Here is a 14,233-nt window from a genome sequence, read left to right as displayed (position 1 = left end):
CCAGAAATTGCCAAGGTGTGTGTTTTTAGAGAATAATGGAGCTGGGAGCAGAGAAAGGAAAAGAGAGAAGTTGCCTTGTGTTGCACTTCCACAGCAACCAGTTCATTTGCTGTCTCCAGCCTGACCAGAATAAAAGGTGAGAAATGAACTTAATCTCCCAGTAGCCCCTGATGCAGTTGAGGCTGTCATCGTAAGAAGATTACTCTGAGAGGATGTTCCATGAGGATCCATGGGACTGGGTTATTGGGAAGCAAATCTTGTAAAGGGCTTACTGAAATATATCCTCTTCCAAAACATGTATTTACCACCAGATTCCTTGCTGCTGTATTCTCTTCTCTACCTCTTGGTAAGCAGCAGCAACATGACTGACCAAAAGTCACGTGAGGATCAGTGGCCCATGACACCATCCACTACTGTTTTATATCAAGTGTTGTTCAAACGAATCTTAATGTCTTGATCCTCCAAAGATTGTGTCTGCTTGGCCCGGATTCAAGATGATATATTCTCAGCATGGCAGCTGACAACTTTTGAATAGTTAATTTCCAGTAGTTACTATATTTTAGCATAGCATGCTGAGGAGTAAGTGTCAGAATAGCCTCATGAGTTGGACATTAGCCCAAATCTGCTGGCCAAAGCTGTGGCAAAGCCTCAATTATGTGTGCGTATTATAGTCATACCTCGGTTCCGGAATGCCTCTGTTTTGGAACGTTTTGGTTCCCAAGCGTTGAAAACCCAGAAGTAACTGCTCCAGTTTTTGAATGATTTTTGGAAGCTGAACATGCTACGCGGCTTCCATTTTGAGTTTGTGGTTGTGGAATGTTTCGGAAGTTGAACAGTCTTCAGGAACGGATTACATTCCACAACTGAGGTTTGACTGTACATGTGTTTGTGCTTCCACTGTATTATTGTACCTGATTTTACAGACTGCTTGTTTGTAGTGCTGGATAAATGAAAGTAAGACAAATTGAGCAAGGTCTCTCATGTAGTGAGTTCTGTATCTCAGTATCTGATAAAAAGACATGCTTAAGCTAATAGTTTTATGAGCTTTCTTTCCCAAACCATGACCGTACAAGAAAATTGGAATTCTCTCCCTCCCTTTCTGACACACACACACACACAGCTAAAAAATGTATTTTATCTGCTTGTTGAGGATACACAAGCATTCACAAATTAGCATATGTAAGTGTGCCAGGCACATATATGAAAGTGGCTTCAGTTTAATTAGGCTTAGTTGATAACGGTACTTTTCCACTGTTGTTGTTTTTTAAGTAGGAACTGTGAACGTGCTGTAACAAACTGCACTGCAGGCTGCAGTATCTGGTTGGCATGCCAGGAGCGTCACTAACAGTGTACAGCTAAGTAGAGATTGGTGAGGAAACTGGGTCAGAAAACATGCCTACTGTACCTGCAGAGACTGCAGAGCAAAACAGCAACGAAATGGGACTGTCCACAGTATGGCACTGTCTTACAAAGTATAGAAGGAGAAAGCTGCCAAGAGCAGACCAAAACATACACCTCGTAGCTCATCATACTGGTTTTATTGCCAGTGATTGTAGTAATGTCTGTTGAGCATATGAATTTGTTTACCAATGAAAAATTTGCATGTAGAACCATGAAGACCAAGATTAATGAAGCCCATGCAAATACATAAATACTTTGAAAAGAAGAATATTTTATACTGGTAATTAGGGCTGTGCAACCACCACCATCTCTGCTTTGGTTTGGATCTGATTCAGTGATTCAAGCCCTGATTTGGATTGGATCAATTTGGACCTCAGGACATCTGAAATTTTGGTCCTCCCATTGACTTGCACTGGGAAACCAAAATGGCCATATTTTTATATGGAGTTGCATGAAATTTGGAAACATGGTAGCCCCTCAGGAAGAGATGAACCCCAACAAATTTCAGACATGTAGATCTTCCTTGACTGCATGAAGAGAGACCTCCATTCCACCCAGACTCCCTTCAGCATAGTGGTTTGGTAGTTTGGATTACTTTGCTTATCTCCAATTGCTACATGAATATATCATGAGAAGTTTAATCCAGATGTCCATCTAGGAAAATGTGAATTACGCAGAGAATGCAACTTGTACCCTTCTGTATGGATTCAGTAGACAATAATCAGTTGAATACATTTCCAGAGGCAGGCAACAGGATACACAAGAGAGGAAGAACACTTTAACTAAGAATTTTTTTGGACACTTTTTATACCCCCCACACTCAAGGTTTTTCTGTCCAGTTTTGGATGATTCTTCCTTCCCATTGTAGCCCTCTGTGACACAATCCATGTAGTCCAGATAATTCTTGACCTCTGAAGCTCTAAGACGGTAGAATACAAATGTTGTGGCATTTGGACTGATTTATCATTCCAGTATATTATCATAATATATAGCTGTTCTCTCTGTAATGAGAAATCAGATTTGTAATTGTATACTTTTAAACCTTTTTTTAAAAAAAAATGATTCCATTTGTAAGAAAGGCTATGATAGCTCTACTGAATTTTAAATCTAAAACTATTGTTCACAGTCCTTTTAAAAAAAAGTAAAGGAAAACTGGGGAGGCTATTACTTTTTCCTTAACCGAAGCAAATTAAAGAAAATATCTTTGGCGGGGGGTTGTGATAGCTATTTTGCATTGAAGTTGAAAGCTTTAGCAGTTTTCTGTTCTGATGTGCTGTGTCAGTGCTTAGCTTCTTTCCATTAAGTTGTGCCATTCTCTCTTCCTGGAAAGAAATGCTTATTTCATGCTCTTCAGCATTAATTTTCAATGTATTGAAATCCCCCCCCAATTTCCTGTCCCTTCCCAGCATACTGCATTCTTCAGTACAGATTGGGGTCGCAGTGGTCTCACGGCTTGTACTATTGGAAGCATAGAAGCCAGATATGAAATGGCATGGCCATGGCGGGATTAAATAGATGAAAGTAAATGTACTTCCCATCTGTTTATCTACTTGTCTTGCTCAAGTACTGGTTATAGGGAAAGGAAGTGTTTTTAAGTGATCAGCTTTTTCTTGCTATTTCTGCCTTGACGCACACATATATTCTGAATATACTTTTCAGCACAAAATAGGCACAATAGTTATTTCTGCTTGGATTCAAAAACTACCGTCAAGTCTCCTGTTCTGAAGTAGCTAAATATAAGTGACTTATGCCATGTTACAGTAACAGGAAACTGAATCCATGTCTGCTTTTGTTGTGATTCCTACATTGCAGAGGGTCAGACTAGATGATCCATGGTGCCCCTTCCAACTCTACAATTTTATGATTCTATGAAACAAATGTAATTGCTAGGGTTCAGGCAAGTCGCTTAACCATTTTCTCATACTTTCTCTGGGGGCACAGTAGAGTAGAGGGCACCATGTCATAAATGATGGTGCTCTCTACTCTTTCTGTGAGGCACTTGCTCACTAGCGCCACACCAGCAGCATGAGGCAGCTGCTCTCACAGTGTGGAAATGGCATGAGAGGCCCCCAGGCTCTGCCACTGCTGCCCCTTTTCCATGGAGCCTGTGCTGAGGAACTATCATGAAGGAAAGGTACGGAGGAGGAGTGGCAGTGCCTCCAGCAAACCTGGTTTGAGGTGAGCTTCCAGCTCTGTCCTCAGCCCCTGCCTCCCCCCACCCCCACTTGTGTCTAGTATTCCCTCCTCCATTGTGTTAATTGTCAGGTGTGTGTGCAGGAGCCAGGCCCTGTGACCAATAGGACTTTGCAGGACTGGGGCCTTCCTAAGTTTGTTCTGAAGAAGCAAGGCACGACCTCACAGGTGAGGCCGATTGGTAACTCACAGCACCTGGTGGCAAGAGCTGGGAAGGGTTATAAGGTCAGCATTTCCCTTCAGCTCTTTGCCACAGTAACACGCTTCTTGCCTTGCTGTGTTTGGCTTCTTGCTTCCTGATCCTTGAACCTTGGCTTCTTGACTCCCTGCTTCTTGATCCTTAGACCCTTGACTCCTTGCTTCTTGATCCTCGGACCCCTGGCTTTGTGACTCTTGCTTCCTGACCCTCGGACCCTCGGCTTCCTGAATCCTGGCTTCTGGACCCCTGTTCCTGCTCCCACCCCACCATCTTGCCCCTGGTCCTGACGTCCCCTGCCAGGACTTCAATCGCTGGTGAACCAGACCGTGACATTAATGCATGCAGCTGAAGTCTTCAGAAGGGTAAAAGGTAAAGGACCCCTGGACAGTTAAGTGCAGTCAAAGGTGGCTATGGAATTGTGGCTCTCATCTCGCTTTCAGGCCAAGGGAGCTGGCGTTTGTCCACAGACAGCATTCCAGGCAGGGCCGGATTTAGGTTTGATGAAGTCCTAAGCTACTGAAGGTAATGGGGCCCTGTATATGGGATATTTTAGGGTGCTGGCTAGCAGGTAGGGCCCATTACTTACATCATAGGAGCCTAGACAACACAAAACACTGCTGCTGTATGTAGGTTTTATTTTATTTGTTTTTTTATCTTACATTTTGGAAATGTACATCCAGTCCCCCCCTTTAATTTTTTTGGGTCCCCCAAGAGAGTGGGGCCCTAAGCTATAGTTTGTTTAGCTTATATGTAAATCCGGCACTGATTCCAGGTCATGTGGCCAGCATGACTAAACTGCATCTGGTGCAACGAAACACCGTGACGGAAACCAGAGTGTAAGGAAACTCTGTTTACTTTCCCGCCGCGTGGTACCTATTTATCTACTTGCACTGGCATGCTTCTGAGCTGCTAGGCTGGCAGAGCAATGGAAACTCACCCCATCACGGGGATTTGAACTGCCGATCTTCTGATCAGCAAGCCCAAGAGGCTCAGTGGTTTAGACCACAGTGCCACCTGTGTCCCTACAAAAGAAGGATTGGTGCCTCCAACAAGCCTGTTCTGAGGCACAACTCCGAGTATACTCAGCTCCCTCACCCTAGCATCACTCTGTCTATGACACCTCCTCCTCCCAACATCTTGGCACCATTGGCCGAAGTCAGAAACATGGAAGCTTTTGATCCAATGGAGGTATCTCACTGGTGGAGAGGATGGAAAGTGGCTCTTGCCAATTCCCCCTTTCCCCGCTTGCGGAACTCAGCATCACCTCCTACACTGGATTTGCAGGGAGCACAAGGGGATGCAGGCAAAATCCAGCCCCTCCTTCCATCAACAGAACTCTGTGCAGGGGATGCTGTTCTAGCAGGGATGAAAGCTGAATGCCAGCCCCAGGATAGTACCATTTTTTTCAAAACAAACATGGCTGCAAAGTACTTCAGCATATGTTGACGTAGCATCCGTTGCTTCTAGAATGTTTGTTATAGTTTCATTATCTTTCTTTCATTTTCAACCTATTTTTAAATAAATTTTACCCGACTAGAAGTGAAAATGAAGGAATGGTATTTGCTGCTTTTAGAAATGGATGGCAGTGGTGTGTGGGTGCGTGGGTGAGAGAGAGTGTTAATGATTATTAGTATATGTCATCCTGAAAGAAGAAAATATTCTAATTGCCTGCTACAGTGTGCCTAGGAAATGGTTTCATGCGGCAGCATTCAGACCAGACACTAGGTGTCAGCTGATCCATACAATGTTATCCAATAATATGTAGAGGGTGAGGAGCTGTCCTGATAAATTTCACTGCGGCTTGGTTGCTAGGGAAACTGCTTCTTTTGTGCGTGTACTGTGTGTGCAGGAAAAAAACCCACCCTCTTCTGCATCATATGGGTTGTGCTTCACAGATACTGCAGCTTATGCAAAGCATTGCCATAACATAGCAGCAGATACTCCCATCTTTGTTTAGCAGAATGAAGAAGCTTCTTTCATATTGTGGTCCATTCCTCTCTTTCCCTTTTCCTTATATTTGGACACAACACTGAACATTAATTATTCTATTAAATAAGAACAGAAAACATTGTATTGTAGGTCAAGGTATTCACTGGTAAGCCGTGAGTATTGTCAGAAGAAGTCAGGTAAGTTAACACAAAAGCACACATGTTGATTTGGAACCAGACCTGGTCATGATAAGAGACTCAATGAAATCAGTGAGGCAATTTAGTCCTGACTAGCTTAATTGATTTTATTGCCTGAGTTTGAATCCAAGCCATTGCTACATTCTTTGTAGAGTGGGAGGAATTTCTTGCAATGGGAGGAGTAAGTAATATTTCTGCTGTAGAGGCATATATCAAGGTTAGCCAATGTGGTACCTTACAATGCTCTTGGACTCTAGGTGCCTTCACCCCATGCCATTTGTCATACTCCTGCGGCTGAGGGAAGTTGATATAATTCAACGGCTTCTAGAATACGCTGTGTGGACTACCCCTGACATTATAGGATGAAGAGAACTTGAGGAAGTTTATATGGCAGACTGCCCCCACAGCTCAGCTCTCATGCATCCAAATGTTCAGCGGGGCTTTGAAACATGAAGCCTCTCCTTTTAAACCTTTACATTCCCCACATGTATTGATTGATTGATTTAACTCTGTTTGAATACATGTTGTATGGGTAGCTCACACCATCTTTAATCTTTTAAGTAGGTACCAATTTTGGCATTCAGATTTTGGCATCCTGCTGGTTGATACCCCTGGTCGATATTTTTACCCCCAGGGAAGAAAAAAAAAACTTATGCTGAGCCGTTAAAAAGCCCCATGAGTTACTTGGAATATTTTTATTTTTGGACAGGGGCACACACATTCTGACCAGGTGGAGTTCAAAATGGGATGGCGTATTTTGAGGCATTCTAATTTTTCCTCTGCAGTTCTGCATATTTAACTGGCATTCTTTTAACTGCATTTCTGTGCTTGCAATAATAAGTCCAGCTTTGTCTAAGAGTAGTTATGTTTTCTCCAAAACTGCCAGATTTTTTGCATAACATGGGTGTCTTAAGAGGAGGGAGACAACTTTTGAGAACTAGTAAAGGAAACATTTTAACCACAGATTTGGAGTGAATGTAGCTATGGTTACATACCTACTTGCATCTAAAGACACTGACCACAAGATAAATATTGTTATTTTTGTCACCTTCTTTATTAACAGCAAATATATTTGTGAGAACATTTATGAAGCTATGCAGTGAAGCAACACTAACTTCTGTCTATCATTACATATCATAGCAATATCTTTGTATGTGGTGGGATCACATCAGCAGCCTCTGTTGGTTTTAATAGGGCTTTTGCTAGAGTCCCATTGAAGTGAGTGAAGTTAGGTAGCAGCACAGATTGAATGTTAAGACATTTTGCCATGCTTGCAGTCTATAGAAATCCTGCAGTGTTAAATTCATTTCTTATATTTAAGCCATTAAATATGTTTATGTCAAGCAAGCCTGAACTTGCTGTAAGGTAAGGATGGGGGACCTGTGGCCTTCCAGGTTTTGCTTAACTACAACTCCCATAATCCTCCATCATGCACCATGCTGGCTGAAGCTGATGGGAGTTGGAATCCAACGGTATCTGAAGGGCCACAGATATTTTCCATCCCTGATGTGCTGGGTAATCTGCAGAGTAATGTGAGCAGTAAACTCTATTGCTTTTTCAGTGTAGAACCATTGAAATTATTGAACATGACTAAGTTAGGTCTATTAATTTCAATGGGTCTATTTTAGTAAAACATAGTTGTATACAGCCCGCTATCTAAATCCTATTGGTCCACACCTAGAAGCATAAATGTATTAAGCTCTTACATGAGCTTCTCATATAAGACATGTTTAAGTGAATTAGCCACTCTACAGCAGAATAAATATTATGTTTTAAAATGTCTATATTAGATGCTCCTAATACATACCTCCTGTGGTTTTTGTGAGGTGTCTCTGTGTGTATGAATTGTAGGTGATGCATATGCATTTCTTAATGATATTTACTGATGTTTGTTTTTAAATGTGTTGCAAGTCACTTGGAGACCATTGGGTAACAAGTGACTAAGAAGTCTAGATGATGATGATGATGATAAAGTGTTGTTTCACAACCAAGTACTGTCTTTCTTGATTATTGGCTTGTACTGCACCTCTCATGCAAAAATGGTACTATTATTGGCGAGTTTGTTTGGGATGCTTTGTTATGTGACCGTACTATCATTAGTGATCCATGGTGATGACTAATGAAGGAATAATCATATCTTCTCCACTGGCACACACAAATAGCAGCATGTGGAAAATTGAGGAAATGTTGTGAAGGTGGTCTCTCTTCCAAGATAATGGTCACTGACAACTGAAAATGAATTTGAGATTTATTTCGATTCCTACTGCTGAAATAATAAAACCCTTTGCCTACTTTTTGAGAGAAAGTCAGTTGATTTATATCAGGCCTGTTTAACCGGTTTATCACGTGATCACGCGATTAAAGAAGAAGAAAAGCTCAACAATTCTTGTTGAGTGGGAGTAGATCGCAGTCTCTTGGATGTTGGACACCCCTGATTTATATGAACAAAAGTTCAGTCTCCCTGCATAAGTAGTTACCCTACAAGGCTTACAGTCTAAAATGGACATAGGGAAACAATGGAAGAATGGTGGTGGCGGCATCAACAGTAGAAAGAGAAGAATATTACCCTTAAAATCTGAAGAGAGAGGAGTCATTTTTGTACAGCAGCCACAGTTTATGCTACAGAAGTGATAAGTTTGTATCAATGAAATACAATAAAATCAGAATATTGTGCATGACTGTTGGAACATGATTGCCCAAATGAATATTTGGAGAATCCCAGAATGTTGCTCAGCTTGGTGCCAGTTTATGTGCTGTTATAGTTCAGTGCACTTCATGCTTAATGGCCTTAGTTTGACCAGCTGCTTTATATCACTGGAAGGCGGGGCAGGCTGGTTATTGTTATGTTTACAGGTCTAGTACAACAGAGAAAACAGCTGGGGTAAACACAAGCACCTGCCATAGGTCCTTTTTATTGCTTTAGAAAGACAGACAGGAAACAGGAAGTAGTAAACTGCTAAAAAGAAAAGCAACGTTTGGAAAGATTTAAAGTTGTCATAGGTGGCAATGAGTATAGTTACTGTATGTCTGGGGTGGCCAGCTCCCAAGAGACTGTGATCTGCTTACAGAGTTAAAAACTGGCAGTGATCTACCCCCTTTTGGGGGGTTCAGGTCAAAATTATTGAGATTTTTTGGGGAGGAGGAAGGCCTGTTTTTTAGGCATTCAGATCAAAGTTGTTGTTGAGCTTTTTTTAGGGAGAAGAAAAGCCCCATTTTTGGGGGGTGCAGGGCAAAAAATGAGCTTTTTTAGGGCAGCCAAAGTTGTTGAGCTTCTTTGGAGGGAGCCAGTGATCTACCACAGACGTCCAGTGATCTAACGATAGATCATGATCTACCTGTTGGGCGTGCCTGCTGTATGTATTCCAGTTCATATTTAAAAACAAATAGATTATTTAAAGGTAATAAATATTAAGAGCTGTCTTTGTTTGACTGTTACATCAGAGTAAGCAAGTAAACATAAAGGGCACTGTGTATAAATGCATAAAAGGTGTTACAAATGAATGTTTAAAGGGTGCTATAGGTATTACTAAGAGTATAAATGTATAAAGATCACGATAAGACATTGAAAGAATTTGTAAATATTGGCCTCAGAAGATTTTCTGATGTGGAGCCTGTAATTGTGTAGGAACTTTAAACCATATTTGAGCAGGGTAGGAGGCCATTTTTACATTCTACACGTATGTTTTACACAGAACACAAAACTATTCTTACTTACTGGTTATTAAAAAAAAAGAGAGATGGTGGTGGGGAAATGACGTTTGATTTCCCCCCCTTCATTTTCACCATTTTTTGTATCTGTCAGTAGCTCTGATCACTTCACATGTGGTTAATATAATGGGGACTGCTTGTTTTTAATTGTACACATATCTGAAAGTCCATATAGCATTTGGAATCATGCATTGGAGAGCCAGTGTTGGCTACAGCTCTTGGTCAAGTATGCGCTTAAGAACAAACATGGGTTTACTGGCCCATAATTTGTAGAATGGCCTTTAATATTCTGGAATGGCCTTTAATATTGCCTCAGTTCTGGATCTCTGTGGGACCTTAATTCAGTTTACCCTGAATACCTTTGAGAATCACATGCTAATAGTTGTCAGCTTTCGTTTGTTCTATTTTTGGGCATTTTTGTGCCACAAACACGAGCTGTCTCTTTTGTAGTTTGTTAGGTCCCCCCTCCCTCCTGGACTAGCATATCTTTAAAAACAGAGATTTTTGTGTCTCATGTACCGTTGCTTATTGATTTATGGAACTGTCTTCCTGAGTATTAAAGAGATGTAGTCTGAGGCAGCTGACGTGTGAAGAAAAAACAAAGTTTGAACTGAAATGTTCAGCTTAGAGCACAGAGAGAAATTGTTTTCACATTTTCTTTATCTTACATATTGGGGATGATGAAAGTCAGGAGATTTGGAGATGGGGCTTTTTTTGATGTGGTTTTCACACAATATACATCCCCCACCCCACCAAAGTGTCAATTGTTCTTAAAATTGTAAATTCTGACTCAGTGAAATCTTATTAGTTTTCTCTGCCACGCACATCTGTATGTAGGATACAGTAATATTGTCATCCCTTTGTTGTAAACAATTTGTTTTTAGGATCATGCAGTGAGAAGCAAACATTGCAAGGATGTCACATCCCATCATCATGGCTTGGTGCTTATGAAAAGGGAAAAACAATAGCCCTCAGGCTCTTAAGTCTGTTCAGGACAATCTATTTATAATTTATCAAATGTTCACTGCAAGTTCCTTTGCATGTGGATACATGTGCTTTCCAAAATACAAGGCTTCATTTGGGTTAATATCACACTTCCCCAATATTTTACTGTTGGGGACATGTGAGTAACAGAGTTAATAAACGGCCTCTCAGGGATAATAGGTTTTCCTGGGGATCCATGCTCTTTTCTCCTAACCCACCGCCCCCATTCCTGTTGTACTTATCCCCAAAGATTAAAGTTTGCCCTTACAGGAGAGCCACAGCAGCTAGCATTCTGAAATTGGGCAAGCATCACCTCCACAGAAGGGGTGACTGTGCCTGAAAAATCACATCTAATTATGGCAGAGAATGAAAAAGTTATAGTTAAAAAAACCCAAGCCTTTAAATGGGCCATGCTTGTAAACTCCTGTCTACAATTTGGCAGAATTTATCCTCTCTGGTAGGGCTTTTGTGCCTGCAAATTTCATCCACTTTGGTCAAAAGAGGGGGAGTTAGAGCTGTTTTCGGATTCTCTTTATAGCGAATGGAGTACTCACAGCTTTATTTTATAGAAAGTGGCATTGAACTTGAAGCACAAATGGAAGCAGACAGTACAGAGCAACTCAGAAGCAGATCAGAATTTTTATTTTAACCTCCACCTCCCAAGAGAATCTGGAATATCATAAGTAGGACTGAAGGCAAGGCTGAAGACCTGGCTTTGAGATGAATGTCCTTATATAAAGGTGATGGCCTGGAACACTATATCTAATTAAATGATAAGGACTAAGTGTAGTGATGGGTCATAGGTAGCTACAGACTGAAAACACAAGTTTTTTTGAGATATGAAGCTACGGTGTAATAATACAATGTAAATTAATTAATAATCAATAGCACTATTAAAAATTATGCACAGAAATTTGAAACAGCAACAACAGCAACATTTTAAAGTAGTTTACCTTGATACATGGTCCAGTTTGTGGTATCTATGTTTTTGCCATCCAACTTGTATATGTTGCTAATTCAGCCTTCTGGAGTGTACTGGAGGATGGCAGTCTTGCACAGAGTTCTTGAATACATTTGACTTTGCATTTCTTCTGTGAACAGAGGCTTTCTATTTCCTGTGTGTTCAAGTTGCAGAATGTACTTTTGCTGGTTTCCCCCTGAGCTTTGGATTTTAGATCTATCAGATGAATACTTTCTTAAAGCATGGCTCTGAAATAGTCTAGACCAAGGTGCTGATTCAGGTTCAGGATCATGACTGGAAGTCTTGTCGTCTCAACATTGTCCTGGAACAACTATCAGAGCTTTTTAGCCCTGGCTGGCTAAGGGAGGGGTTGTGAGCGGGAGATGATTCCCGCGTCATGCAGGGGGCCCCTGCTTCAACTCCATGGCTGGCACGCCATGCCCCTACCCGGTTGGGCACCCAATAGAGAAGCTCGCGGGGGCATGGCTTGCCGCTCAAATGCGGCCGCGCCAGCCATCCCCGCCATTGCATACACATTTTCTTCGAGTCACCCACCCACCACTCCCTTTTAGAGTTCAGCTTTTCCTGAGACTTTGCTATGGACCTCTGGTTGGTCGCCCTGTTTGACTAGGGGGCCTGGTAGGAGTTTTTTTCCAATTGGCTAAATTGGCCCGGCCTCTTGGTTTTTTTCGCCTACCTCATAGCAACTGTCACAACTTTTGTGGTATTTGGTGGTTAGGCATTGGAATGTGTTGTTGGTGTTTCGGGGGGCAAGGTGTGGCCATCGCCTACCCTTTCAATTTTGGGTATTCCGCTAAAGGGATCTGGCGGTCGTGGATCCTGTCTGATGCCCGTGTGGCGGGGGGCCATGGCACGACCCTCGGTGACATCAGGAGAAAGCCTATAGTTGTATTAGCATCAACAGGCTCCCCCTACTGGTGGTTAACCCCTCCTCAGACTCACCCCTCTCTGAGTGGGTGGAGTCTAATGTTCCGTGGTCCAATGCCTAAGCCAATACCTTCTCACATGCTGTAATCAATAAAGTTGTGGCCTTTTCCTTGCCCATTAACCTTATATACTGTGTCCATGTGTCTTTATTCCCCAAGCGGGGGTCGGGTCCTCGAATCAGAAGCTGAATTTGTTCTCTGCCCCGAGTATCAAATAGAACAGCAACTCTGAATACAGGTTACAGTTTCACTTCATGAAAACTATGAACAAACTCCTGATTACAATCTTTTCGCCACAGTGTGGTACAGTACTTGACAGCATCAGGTTGATTCCTTAAGGGTCTGTTTCTTACTCAGAAAACCCAGCAAACAAATGTGCTTTGGGATTCTGGAAGCAGCAACAACAACTATCAGTGGACGTAATGTTTCTGGAAGATGGTCATTATTCTCACATCCCTGGAAAATTAATGAAGCATCTTTGCCAGCACTTGAGATAGCTTCATCACAGCTGGTTGCAGCCTGCATGTTCATAGGTTCTTTGTGCTGAAAAAGCAGCTTGAGCAATTTAATTGTCTGTGGGAACAGCGCATACAGTTTGTCGATAGGTTCTTTAACAATCTTTGCTAGTATCCTGTCTCTGGTTCCAAATACATCACCTCTGGCACGATCCAGTTTGTGGCACTTTGAATTGAACTGATTTGCTGCTGCCATCCTGTTTGCAAAATGAAATAGCAGTGGACTCTCTCCAACATATGTAATATTGAATTATGTATTCAAGGCTTCCCTTGATGGCCTTATTACTAAAACAAACGCAGAAGACGCTCTTAGTAGTTCATTTTTTAAATTTTCTTCATTCAGTTTTATTATAAATTCTTTCCTTCCTTCCAGCACAGGGCAATGAAATAGGTTGGATTGGGGACTAGGCTCAAAGTCACCATATAAACTTTATGGCTAGGTGGCAATTTGAACCTTGAACACGGCAGTTCTAGTGGGATCCTCTGACCATTGAACCAGTTTGAAAAATGCCGGTATCTTCTAGAAAGTATTGGGAATGACAGGAGAGCACAGTAGCCTCTTCACCTACCACAGAATGTGCTAGATAACAAGCACAGTCCACTCTGTAATTTTTCTTTCTACTTTTTCCTGGAGAAGTATGAGAACTCCCCTGTGCTTGCCAGTCATTACTGATGCTTTTTCTTACACAAAGCCACAGTTCTTGAAACTAGGTCTTGAAACCAGAAATGCATTTTTGTGCAGTTTCTGCAGTATGGGAGTCCATAAATGGTCTCCAGGAGAGTTCACGCATCTATGGCTCATTATTAAGGTGTGGTTCTGAAATGGCTTAATGGAACAGCATAGTATATGGCGAAGAGGAAATGTGGCATGTGCGTAAAAGGAGTATGATATACACATCATTTGGACAAGAAGATATATAATTTGCTAAATATTGATGTATAATCTGATTCCATAGGTTCTATCCAGTAAAGTAGTTCTGTAAGTGCAAGGAATTCCATTTGCTCCATGGAACTTCCCTTCTCTCTCCTCTCCCTTCCCCACCCCCCACAAAAAGCTGCTCCTGAGAGTTGGGGGAAACCCAGAACTATTTTAGGGATGTGTGGGGAGAGGAGAGCAAGGGGTAATTCTATCGCACAGCCGAGGTCCTTGTACTAATGGAACTGCTTTTCTGGATACCATGTGATTATTTAAATAGCAT

At 41.8% G+C, this 14,233-nt stretch overlaps 1 protein-coding gene across 5 annotated transcripts in view; it reads left to right on the top strand.

Moving 5' to 3' along the window:
• SERGEF (secretion regulating guanine nucleotide exchange factor) overlaps positions 1-14,233 on the top strand; it is a 120,477-nt gene that overhangs the window by 42,960 nt on the left and 63,284 nt on the right. The gene's annotated exons all lie outside the window — the stretch shown is intronic.

Source organism: Podarcis melisellensis (genome assembly GCF_964234715.1).
Source record: "Podarcis melisellensis genome assembly, chromosome: 1".
Classification (NCBI taxonomy): domain Eukaryota; kingdom Metazoa; phylum Chordata; class Lepidosauria; order Squamata; family Lacertidae; genus Podarcis; species Podarcis melisellensis.
Note: the sequence above shows the minus strand (reverse complement) of the source record. Positions and strands in the feature narration are given on the sequence as shown.